Source organism: Ailuropoda melanoleuca, chromosome 4 (assembly GCF_002007445.2).
Source record: "Ailuropoda melanoleuca isolate Jingjing chromosome 4, ASM200744v2, whole genome shotgun sequence".
Lineage (NCBI taxonomy): Eukaryota > Metazoa > Chordata > Mammalia > Carnivora > Ursidae > Ailuropoda > Ailuropoda melanoleuca.
This window is the reverse complement of record NC_048221.1, coordinates 6,303,214-6,315,912: the sequence shown is the minus strand read 5'-3', so window position 1 is coordinate 6,315,912 and position 12,699 is coordinate 6,303,214. Positions and strand designations below refer to the sequence as shown.

Genomic DNA, 12,699 nt, shown 5'->3' with positions numbered 1-12,699 from the left:
GGGTGAGGATCTGAGTCACCCCTCCAAGTAAGACACCTCGTCCAGCAGAGGGTAGTCAAGGGTGAAGGAATCTAGGACGGGATAGTAGAAGTGTGGTGATTACGTAGTAGTTGCAGGGTGCCTGGGTGGCTCAGTCAGCTCAGGTCGTGATCTCAGGGCCGTGAGATCGAGCCCCGTGTCAGGTTCTGCACTCAGCATGGAGTCTGCCTGTCTCTCTCCTTCCCCCTCTGCCTCTCCCCTGCTGTTGCTCGCTCTCTTCCTCTTTCTTTCTCTCTCAAATAAAATCTTTTTTAAAAAAAAAATCAGTTGCGGAGCGCCTGGGTGGCTCAGTCGTTAAGCATCTGCCTTCAGCTCAGGTCATGATCCCAGGGTCCTGGGATCGAGCCCCACATCGGGCTCCCTGCTCGGCGGGAAGCCTGCTTCTCCCTCTCCCACTCACCCCGCTTGTGTTCCCTCTCTCATTGTCTCTCTCTCTCTCTGTCAAATGAATAAAAATCTTTAAAAAAAATGTATTTCAGTTGCAACACCATGAAAAGCTGCTGTTGAGAGCTGTCTGTAATTTGTTCTGCCAATCTTCCTCTTGAACATTTCTGCAAGCAAGAGGACCAACCAGAATCCTGTGTGCATTTACTTTTAAGAAGCAAGTGCATCTAAGTGGCATTAAGTGTTGGACCATGATAGAAACAGTGGTATATTTCTCAGATTCTTTCAGGACTAAGTCACTCATTCCCCCAGCTGCTGCAAGTGTTCTAATGGCTCGTCCTTCCATTCTCTCAGGAATTCTCGGGCCAGAGGAGTGTACCACACCTAAGGTTATGTCCACCCTCAAGGGGGAGCCCAATTCCAATAACTAGTTGATATGAGGAGTACAAATGCCCAATTCCTTTGCCTCAATTTGTGACGCCCCTGAAGGGCCACCCCGGCTCTAGAACTTCCCATGGGATCAACTGTTATCTCCATTTTTAACTTACCAGAATTCAGTCTCTCATTCTGCCCAATCCTGGTTCTCTCCTTTAGAGATGTTACCTCAAGCAAGTGACAAACTTTTTTGTCCTAAAGTTGTATTTCTTCATCTGTAAAATAGAAACAATGGAATGCCCACTTTGTAGATTTGTATTAAGGTTTCAGTTAGCTGACCTATGTAAAGCATTTATGAGACTTGGTATATAGGAAACATTTTACTTTTTATTATAAATTAATTAAAATTTATTGTAGGAATATACTGAGCAAGATAAGCCACACAGAGTAAATATATGAATCTATTTGTATGAATTTTAAGAACAGCAAAAAAAAGTCTGTGATAGGAAAAGAAATCAGAATAGTGGTTGCATCTAAACTCAGGTTGTGGGGATGAGGGGTCAAGGAGCAGGGATTGACTGAGGTGTGACATGAAGGAACTTTATGGGATGAAGAGAATGTTCTGTATCTCAACAGAAGTATAGGTTACATAAGTATGCATTTGTGACAATGCATTAAACTATGCACTCAAGATACGTACATTGCACTGCATGTAACGTACACCTCAGTTTGATTTATTTTGCTAAGTGAAAGCAGCCAGATATGAAAAACCATTTCTTTTATGATTCCATTGTATGGCATTTCAGAAAAGGCAAAACTCTAGGGAAGGACAACACATCAATGGTGTTCAGGGGCAAGGAGTAAGAGAAGGGGATGACTGCAAAGGGGCAGCACAAAGGAATTTGGGAGTGACGGAACTGTTCTCTCGTGACTGTGTTGATAGATACACAACCGTACGCCCTAGCCAGACCCTGTAGAGCTGTACGCCATGAAGAGTGACCATTACTGTAAGTTAAAAAAGTAATAATAATCTGCCAGGTAGCAGAGGGAATGCAAAATAAGACAAACTGTAACGAACAAACCCAACTGAATTACAAATGAAAAATAAGCCCCGAGGAGGGAAACCAAACTTACTTTGGAAAGCTGTATTTTGACCAGATATGTAAGGCTGACCACAAAAAGAATTGTCCAGAAATCCTCTACTTTAGTTCAAAAATTTGTTTCTTACAACATTGTGGATTAGTGATTGTGAAACTGTTTTACGTGTGTACCAGGGTTGAACAAGTAAACATGTTGTAGATCATGAAAGCCAGTTTCTTCTCACTGTCCAAGAGAAATGCTACAAGCCAGGAAAGAGAGAAGACAGCAATAAACACTGTGGTGTTGGATGGAATTGGAATTGGAGGGATCAGTATGAATTCATGCTTTTTGATGGATGCATGGATGGAGATTGTGTGTGTGTGTGTGTGCACATGTGTGCATAGGATAGTGCACATTCGTATATTTTCAAAGCCTGTCAGCTCAGAAGGCCTAGTAGCAATGACAGTCCAGCAGAAATGAGAATACCTATTGCCTCCCCAGTTCTAGGTTTCTAAAATACCATCCTAGGAAAAGGAGGAGGGGGAGGAACAAGAACAAGGAGAACCAGGGCTCTGTGGAGCGATGGGGGCTGTCAAAGGGAATATAGAATCTGAGTTTCTTCTAATGGAAAATAAAGATTGGCAAAGAAGAAACTCCAAAAATCTGCCTAAAAAATTCCCTCCTTAAATAATACCTAAGCTGTGCGTGTACAGGGGAAGACTCTAGGAGGCTTACAAGAGAGTAGCTATTGGAAGCTGAAGGTTGTGCAGAAATTTCAAAGATCACACATGCCAGGAGTTGGAGGTTAGTTTTTGGGCTCATCTGGAGTGGATTGACCTTGGTAAAATACATACCTACAAAAATATATACATAGTGGGTTTCGATTATGTCCCTAGAAATGTCACACCCTGAGAGTAAGTACCGTGTACTGCAAGTAAGGACTGCATCTTACAAGTCGGTGCAAAACTGAAATAGATCTATGCTTTTAGAGCCTTTTATAGGCTCAGGGTGATCCATTAGTACTATAACTTCCTGCCATAACAGAACCTGATCTTCAGAGGAAGATGCAATAATTAAGAGCCTTTATCAAGTATACTGTTCACAAGATCCAGCAAACAAGAGTACTAGACACGCAAAGCAGCAGGAAGATGTTCTCTCAGTTAGGAACATATAAATCAGTAGAAGCAGCCCCAGAGAGCAGATACTGGAGTTAGCAGACAAGGATTTCAGAATAACTGTGAATAGTATGTTAAGAAAAATGGGGAAAAACTGTAGAAAATGAAAGACAAGCTGCAAATCTTCAAACCAACCAAAGAAAGGACATGTTGCTTTCAAAGGAGCAACAGACTGAAAATTTTCCAGAAGAAACTACAGAAGCAAGAAAACAAGGACTTCTGACTTCCAAAGGTTTGAATGGGGGGGAGGGGGGATATCAACTGCCAGTGTAAAATTCAATGACCGAAGAAAAATATTCTTCGAAAAGGCAGACAAATTGAAGATGTGTTCCAACAGGGGTTTTTAAAAAGCAAAAGCTGAAATAATCAACAGCAGAACTGCACTTCAAGAAAAACTAAAGAGTGTTTTTAGGCTGGGGTGCCTGGGTGGCTCAGTCTGTTAAGTGTCCAACTCTTAATTTTGGCTCAGGTCCTGACCTCAGGGTCATGAGTTCAAGCCCTGTGTTGAGCCCCACGTGTCTCTCGCGCTCTCTCAAACCTTTAAAAAAGAGTTTTGAGGCTGAAGGAAAATCATTTCATGTGAAGACACATAACTCCAAGAATCAAGATCAGCAGGAAACAAAATGTGAGTAAATATAAATGAATGTTGACTGTATAAAAGGAGCCCCAGTCCACTGACCCACCCAGTCTATCCCAACAGTACTGACAAGGGGAGACCGAGAAAGTGACTCTTCTTGTCCTCCCCTCACACTAGATAAAACAAATTATATAAAAAGACTCCCCCAGTCCCCATCACTAGAGATAAGTGGGGTCCCATGCAATTATCCCCCTGGTCCTCTCCCCAAATTAGAGACAATGGGATCTCCATCCAGTGGTCCCTCCGTGTCACACCAACACTTGAAAAATGGGAGTCCCAGATAGGCAGTGACCTTACAATCCCCTGGCATCAGAAACAATAGGAGCCCCAGCCTCATACTTCCCAGTTACCCCTAACATCATGAGGGTTCCATCTGATGATGGAAGCTTCAGCAAGTGATATCCCTTATCCCTCCAGGATTAGAGAGGACGGAAACCCCAAAAAGCAACTTAGAATCCCCTACACACTAAAGGAGAGAGAAAGGAGCCCCAGCAAATGTCACACCATTCTCACACAACACAAATCCCACCTTGCCTCCCTTGACTCCATCAGACTAGATATAGTACTCCCAGCAAAGAGTAACCTGTCTCCCCAAAGGCAAACAATACCAGTTTCAACAGGCAACACTCCATGTTCTCTAACATAGGTGTCGAACATTCCCAGAAAACTGCATCTCTTCCCATTATCACAAAGTTGAAAGAAGGGTCAGCAAGCAGCACCCTTAACCAAATGAGGAGGGAAGCCCGCAGTGCAAATCCCTCAAGTCTTCCCCAACATGAGATGACTGCCCTTGTGATGACCCCTCCTTTATCCCAAACACAAGGAGCAATCTGGACCTCAGCAGGCAACTTGTCAGCCTCCTCTTGCAATACGGGTATCTCTGTCCCCAGGTTATAGTGGATACATAGAGCTCCAGCAAACCAAGTGTCCCCTGTCCTGGGGAATGTTGAGAACCCAGCCTCACAATAAGGAAGACAGTCGTAGTCCTGATAGGCCAGCAGATAGCCCAAGCTCCAAGATCCCATTATTCAGGTGAGAGGAACTCTTCCTCTGACATTTCCTGTCCTAGCAGACCCTTCTTATCTGCTGCATTCCCAGTTGACCTTCAAAAGGGGCACTAGTGGGCAAGAAAGTTTGGAGCTGGGGTCAAGGCTGAGAGGGATAGAGAGGGGAAAGGAATGAAAGAAAGTAAAGGGGGAAAGACCTTCCCAGTTGTTCCACCCCCACATAGAAAATTCATGAGGCTCCTAACAGTGACACAAACCAGGCTCTCAGGAGAAAGCGAGCAGAATAAAGGAATTCTGGCTTGATGAAGTGAAGTGGCCTAGGGAAGAGGTGGGTGCATCAGCTAGCCTCCAAGATCACCACCAAGGGTCCTTGCCACCTGATATTCATGCCCCTTGCAGCCTCCTTCCACACCGAATCAGACATGACCCAGGTGATAAGCACAGTGGGGCAGAAATGACAGTTTGTCCTATCTGAGGCCATGTCATGAAACACATTAGAGCTTCCTCCTTAGTCTCCTTAGTTGCCTCCTCTCCGGGGGAAGCCACCTACCCTTCCATGGAGATAGTCAAGCAACACCAGGGAGATGTCCACATGGAGAGGAACCAAAGTGCTAGCCACGCAATGAGCTGCCTTGAAAGATCTCCCAGCCCCAGTTTCTCAACTCTGATTAATAAGTGTGCTAAAATGTTTGGGGGTGAAGTCTCCTGCTGTCTGCAACCTACTCCAAAATGCTTTTTTTTTTTTTTTAAAAGGAGGATGGACGGAGGGCTGGCTGGCTGGCTGAAAAAGGAATGGATGCAGCAAAGCAAGTGTAGTGAGATGTGGCAGAATCGGAGTGTGAGATTATATTAGTTCATTAGGACCGCCATATCAAACTAGCGCAGACTGAGTGCCTTCAACAACAGAAATTTATTTTCCCACGGTGCTGAAGGTCCAAGGTCAAGGTACCAGCAGAGCTGGTTTCTCCTGGGGCTTCTCCCCTTGGTCTGCAGATGTCTACACTCTTTACATGGTCATCCCTCGGAGTGTGTGTGCTCCTGTCATCTCTTGGTCTGTATGTTTTAATCTCCCTCTTTTAAGGACACTAGTCAGATTGAATCAGGGCCCACCCTGATGGCCTCATTTAATCTTAATTCTTAAAAGGCCCAACCTCTGAATGTAGTGGTTATGAGGTACCAAGGATTTGGGTTTCAACATATGAACGTACGGGGACAGAGTTCAGTCCACAACACGAAGCGTGCACTGTAAAATTCTTTCAAATTATCTCCATACTTGAAAATTTTTCATAATAAACTGGGTGCAAGTGATGTGCTAAGTCAGTAAAGGAGAAGTGGATTGTTTTTGAAAATCATGATGGAACCACACATTGGTCTATGAAATACGCATTTTATTTGATTCAAATGTAAAAATGAAGCTATGAAAGCCCTAGAAGAAACCAAGGCATAAATATTTTATATATAATCTCAAAGGAGAGATGGTCTTTTAAAACTATACATAAAACAAGAAGAAATAAAAATACGTTTGATTTCATTTTTTAAAATCTGCATGGCAACAACTAAAGGCAAAAAAAAATTTTTTAAGAGGAAAATGTTGGCAACTCATCACCAAAAGCTAATTTATTAATTAATATTAGATAAGTCCTGCCAACCAAAGAAAAAGACCAAGAATCCATTGAAGATACGTAAATGCTGGAAAAGAGCTCACAGAAAATACAGAATAGTTTCAACAGAAGAGATGATTCCCAAATTAACCCATCAAAAAGAAAAATACGAAAATACGGAGATTCCTTTTTTCATGTATCAGATTGGGAACACTCTTTTTTAAGTTTCTTATGTTAACAGCCAGGATGTGGGGAGAGTGGCACGCCCACACCGCTATGACTGGGACGTGGATTTGAACCTCTGCCCACAGACACGAGCACCTGACCGGACAGGGCGAGCCTACCAGAGCCCCGTGGGGCGGGGAGAGGCGGAAACACCCGAACTGTGGCAGCGAAATCGGAGAAAACCGACACCCGGCGGAGGGAGCCCAACGGAACCAACCGGCACCGAGGAGCGGGAAGAAGCGGGGGGAGGCGACGCTGCACGGAAAGAGCCGAAGATGGGCGGAAAGAGCCGAAGATGAGCGGAAGGAACCGAGGTCTGGCGAAGGGCGAGGCGTGGGCGCCGCGCAACGGGAGAGGGGGGAAGTGGCGGAGAGAGCCGAGTCAAGTCCTCCCTGGGAAGGACGGAGGTCCTGGGTGGCAGAAAGAGGAAAGGCTGGCCAGGCAGGAGCGGGAGGCGGAGGCGACAGTGGCGGAGAACAGGGCTACCGTGCCCTGCGGGAGGAGCCCTCGCCCCCGCCCGATGGTGGACGCCGCTCTCCCGCTGCGGGTCTCTCTGCCCCTCCAGCCCCGCCGCTGCCCACCCGCCCCGCAGCGTGCTCTCCCCGCGCCGGATCGCTCGGGACGCGATGCCTGGGTGGAGGCTGGCGCCGATGCCCGCCAGTGGGGATTGACGGCCCTGGGCTGCGGCGTCTGATCGGGGCGGCGCTCCAGACCCAAAGCCCGGGGAAGGCCCTCGGGGTGACTTGGACCGTCGCCAGCAGACGTGGGGGTCTAGGAAGAAACCCCGGATCCAAGAGGGAGGCGGGAGTGCTGAGTGTGGGCCCACTTCTGACCGTCTGTCCGATTCCAGCAGCAACGCAGTCTTCAGCGAGACTTCCCTGGCCACCACCTGTCCCAACCTCTGCCCCTTAGGGCCCTTGCTGAGGGCGTCCTCAGTGTTTGCACTGAGAGGAGCCAGCGCTGGGATCCTTGGCCACCAGTAGGTTTTCCCAGTCTCTGCACTATTGACATTTGGGGCTGGGTAACTGCTTTGTAGGATGTTTGAGAGTGATGTGGGAAACAAGAAAAATCATAAATTTCCTTACTACCTACAGCCCATTGACGAGTCTCTGAAACTGGCAGGGTGACATTCCTCTAGGAACTCAAGTGCTGGAATGTTGAGGCTTTGCTTAGGGCAAAATATAATCCTAGCCCAACCCCCCCCCCATCCTGTAAGTCTACTTAATCATATAAAAATTCCTTTAGAAATTTCCTTTATCTTTAAACCCCCCAGGATACGTGTTGGCAGTCATCCCGCAAGCATGTAGCCCAGTGATACAAATCTGACGGGTCTCGTGGCTAAGGTTTTTATTAGACGGTAATAAATGACCTTTTCCCAACAACAGCTAGCCCCCTCAAGGTCCTGGAAACCTTGCTTCCAAAATTCCTTAGAGACTTATGCTATCCCTAATCCCCTCCCAACTTGAAAGTGTATAATGGGCCACTCCTCATGACCCCCGTGCAGCTCCTTCTGCCCATGGGTCCTGTCCCCATGCTTTAATAAACCACCTTTTTTGCACCAAAGGTGTCTCAAGAATTTCTTGGCCTTCAGCTTCGAACGCTAACGTTCTTTCCTACATCAAGAGTACTCCTGGCCTCCATCCACTAGTGCCAGTAGCAAGCCGCTTCCCCCTAACCTTGTGACAAAGACGGATGTCCTCTCCCCCAGCCTGGTGGCAAAGACAAATGTCTTCAGTCATTAACAGAGGTCCACTGGAATAAAATGTCACCCTTTTTAACGACCAGTGCCCTTAACTTGCTCTTTTCTGAGCTACGTACTAAAGTTTTATGCTTAGAATCATTTTAAATCCTATGTTGGGTCACAGCAGTCCTTCACTGCTCACCCTTCTCTCTTGCAGCACCCATCTTGCTCCTGGATCTTGGCCCAGGGACGCCCCCGCTTGGGAGCAGCATCAGACACCTCCGGTTTGCCTCTGAGACACTGGCTTAGGCAGAGAGCCCAGGCCTTACCCTCTTTTCAAATTTCAACCCCAGAGAACCCTTTCCTCCACCTCCTGTTTTCCGCAACAGCCTCCAAAGTCCACAGCGAGAGGCAGGAATTTCATTTCTTGGGAAAGCGCAGTCGACTTGGGGAGAGCAGGTCCCTCAGAGCTTCCTTTCTACTTCATCAGCAGGAAGTCCAGCCCCGCTCAGCTCACCGGCTGGCTGCAGCAAATTCCCACCTCACAAAGACAGTCTTGTAGCTCTGCCCCTGCAGCTGGTTCTTGGGTCTTTTTCATTAATTCTCATGATATTTTCCTTCTACAGGTGCTCCCGGTTTGCATCCAGATACCAGTTAATTTACCAACTTGGGAGGAATTTTAGGTAACCTCCGCCACCTGATTTTTTTTTCAATATGTTCAAAAAATTGTAATTTTAACTTAAATTTATACTAAAATTTGTTTCGACTATGGAATATGGAAGGCATAAAGAATAGTATAAGGGTTCCGTGTAATAAATGAGAACAGGGTAATGTAACTTGAATATCACTATTTGCCACCGCTAATGACAGACTGAATCCGCTGAGCTGTCTTGGTTAACTTCAAAGTCGGATTCTTCCTAGACATCAGTTGCCTGCTGAAGGACGGTCACAAAACCATTTAAGAATTCATCTTTCTAAAAACAGAACAGGAACACGATCATCAAGCCTTCATTTCCAACTATTATTCCCCTAGAACAATAGACACCAGACTTAAACGTTAAGTGAAAGCATGGATTGCAGTAAGCAAAATCCAAACTGTATTAAGCTCTGCAAGACATACAAGCCCATTCCTTCTAGAAATAATTCACACACACACACATATCATCACCATCGTCGTCGTCGTCGTCCTCATCATCATCATCTTTCTCCACCCCCCCCAACAGGGATGAGCTATGGAGATTGAAGAGATTTCACGTACAGATCAACCAGTTGCAAATCATGGATTTTACAAAGATCCTTAATCAAGTGAAACATAAAACCAGGGAACAAACAAACAAGACAATTGGGGAGACTGGAAAACTAACAAGATCTTTGATTATGGGCAGGACTTATTTTAATTTTAGTGTGTGGTAATGGTGTTGTGTCCCTGTTCTAAAGATCCCTGTCCTTAAGAGATACTGACATGTTCACAGATAAAATCTCACACTCTCAGGAATCGGCTGCGCTTTCATCCATGGGAAGGACATTCAAATTATTCATGAGTTGACAGTTTTTGAGGTAACATGACGGATACATGGGACTTGGGTTTTCTCTAATCTCTACCTCTGCAATTTTGAAAAATTTCAGAACAATATTTTACTATCGTATACTCAGTTTACTGTTTGCATCGCAATATTTAAGAAAAATTTAACATCACAAATATATGAGTCCCTCTGAACATTTGTTTCTGATCCTTTCTTATTGCATGTAGAGATAACCACTATCTAAAATCTAGAGTTTTTTATTCTAATTTAACTTTCTTTGAATTCCTTAGGCCCTCTGCGCCATTAAACTAGATGCATCCATCCCTGAGGTCGCTGATCTCAAGGAGCTGCGCATACCAGGTGATCCAGAGAGTAATTTACTTAGTTCTTTCTTTACGGATTGCCATGAATTCACCTTTCTCCAAATTTAGTGCTGTGGCTGGCACAATTAGCTGCATGTTTAAGTCACCTAGGTAAGTTTCAAAGTACTGTTGCCTTCCCCAACCCCTACAGATCCAATTGATCCTGCCTGGGATCCAGTCCTTTCCAATTTTACCAGGTAATTGTAATGTGCTGAGATGCATGAGAAACTCTGAAATGAGAAAAAGGTCCTCAACTTGCAGTCAAAAAACTTGGTGTTCTTACAAAATAAATTCTGTTGCGTGGCCCCCCGCCCACAGGTTCCCAGACACGTCCTGGTCTGGGACATGTCCAGGCACCCGGAGCGTTAAAAGCACTCCAGGTGTGTTTCACACAAGTCGGGGTCCAGGACCGCAGCCCCCAAAGCAGCTAGAGGGGTAGCTTCTCATCCTAGGCTGTCCTTTAGACCCCTGGGGATTTATTTGTAAAGTTGCTGCAGACCAGGCGGCATCCTGCCGCAGCAGAGGAGAAGGGCTGGGACCAGACACGGCCATCAGCCGTTGTAAACTGTCCAGGTGATTCCAGTGTACATCCACGCTGAGAGCAACTGAAACAGATCATCTGCCATTAATCACGATTAAAGTCAGGTGATGCCAGATGATAAATCTAGATTCTTCCGCTTCCTCTGGGCTACCGGTCTGCAAGAGCAACAGGCTCTGTTTTATCTCAGTGTGAGAGGACCTACGTCCAGGCTTTGGAGCAGGTTTTGGAGGGGAGAGGAGTTCTGGACAACAGGCGCAGCGATCAGGAAGTAAGCGCTATGAGAGCGTGGCACAGTGCGTGGTCTCCGCACGAAGAGGGAGGCAAAGGGAACACCAAGAAAACCCCCTGGATTGGGGGGGGTTGCGGTTTGGGGCTCTCCACTCTGGTGATGCCTCCGCTGGCCGCTCGCTGTCCTCGGGTGCTCGCTGCCCGGATGCCAGATTCTCTAGGTTATGCGAACCCGCACAGATATTGTCTAAGGATTCCACCCCCTTGCTTTACCCCGTTGAGTCTCAGGTCACACTGGGGTCTCTCTCACTGGGCGGGCCCCTCCGGACCTGTAACACCACCGCGGATACGTTTTGCCAGCTTTAGTGTTTTACAGGCCGGGAAGGGAACCACAGCATCACGGGCTTGGGCGAGGGTTAACTTAGGTTCCCGAGATGGCTCCTTGATATTGCGGCCGCTGTTGTCTGTGACTTGTTGCTGCCCCGGGGCGGGGGGGGGGGCGCCCTCGGGTGCAGACAGCGCCCGTCCGCTCTCCCGAGGGTGCGCGTGCGGCCGGTTTCCAGCTCAGGGCCGCTCCGGGTCCCGTGGCCGCACGGGGGCACGTCTGTGGTGGGCACGGGCACGCACTGAAGTGGGGATTGTTCGTGCGCGCGGAACACGGGGGTGCATACGCCACTTTAGTGGGTGCTGCCAAGGAGCTTTGCCAAGTAAACCAACAACAGCCAATAACCGAACTGGTCCTACGGATCTAAACCCCCACCAGCTGTGCGTGAGGGAGCCGGGCCCGCGCCTGGGCTGCACTTGGCTTTGCTCTTTTCCGTTTTCGCTCACGTGATGTGTATGCAACAGTATCTCACTGTGGCTTTTATGAGCATTTCCCTGAAGCTGAAGAGATCAGCATTTTCCCTTCGTGACCGTTTGTTTCTCCTCTTTGTTGTAGGGCTTATTCAAGGTTTTGGTGGGGTTACCCATTTTTCTTTATTTTTTTTAAGATTTTATTTGTCAGAGCAAGAGAGCACAAGCGGGGGAGGGGGCAGCAGGCAGAGGGAGAAGCGGGCTTCCCCCCCCCCCAGCAGGGAGCCCGATGCAGGACTCGATCCCAGGACCCCCGGATCATGACCTGAGCCGATGGCAGACGCTTCACCGACTGAGCCACCGAGCCGTCCCTTTACCCATTTTTCTAAAAGGTGTTCAGAATATATATTTTTATCTGACAAAACTCTTTACGCACTCTGGCTTAATGGACTTTACCAGATATAGAATCAATCTCCTCTCCCACTCTGGTATTCCAACCCTTCTCCCTGGTAAACTTTGAGGAAAAGTAGCTCCTAATAGATCTTGATATGAGCCAAGTTACAATTTTCTCCCTTCTATTTTGTGTTTTATTGTGTCGTAAGAAATTTTTTTCCTCATCGGTTGTGCAGCTGCTCTTCTGTAATTTCTGAAAGCCACGGTGGTGGCTGCCACTGTTTAGATCTGTTTAGATCTGACATTCAGAACATAAATGAAGGTAAGATTAAACCCAGCCAAAAGCTGGGTTACTAAACTGAAGTACAGTTCAGGAGCAGACATCCCAACAGAAGCCTGAGGTGAACAGCATTGGAAAACTCCGGACAGAATTAGAAGACAGTGGGATGTGATTAAAAGAGGAGAAGAGAGGGGCGCCTGGGTGGCACAGCGGTTGAGCGTCTGCCTTCAGCTCAGGGCGTGATCCCGGTGTTATGGGATCGAGCCCCACATCAGGCTCCTCTGCTATGAGCCTGCTTCTTCCTCTCCCACTCCCCCTGCTTGTGTTCCCTCTCTCGCTGGCTGTCTCTATCTCTGTCGAATAAATAAATAAA

The 12,699-nt window shown here is 47.0% G+C and overlaps 1 long non-coding RNA gene across 1 annotated transcript in view; it reads left to right on the top strand.

Moving 5' to 3' along the window:
- Positions 1-6,555: 6,555 nt before the first annotated feature.
- LOC117801840 overlaps positions 6,556-12,699 on the top strand; it is a 23,969-nt gene continuing 17,825 nt past the window's right edge. The window contains exons 1-3 of the long non-coding RNA XR_004624592.1: positions 6,556-6,837; positions 8,831-8,887; positions 10,018-10,200. This is a non-coding gene — a long non-coding RNA (uncharacterized LOC117801840). The remainder of the gene's footprint in view (positions 6,838-8,830; positions 8,888-10,017; positions 10,201-12,699) is intronic.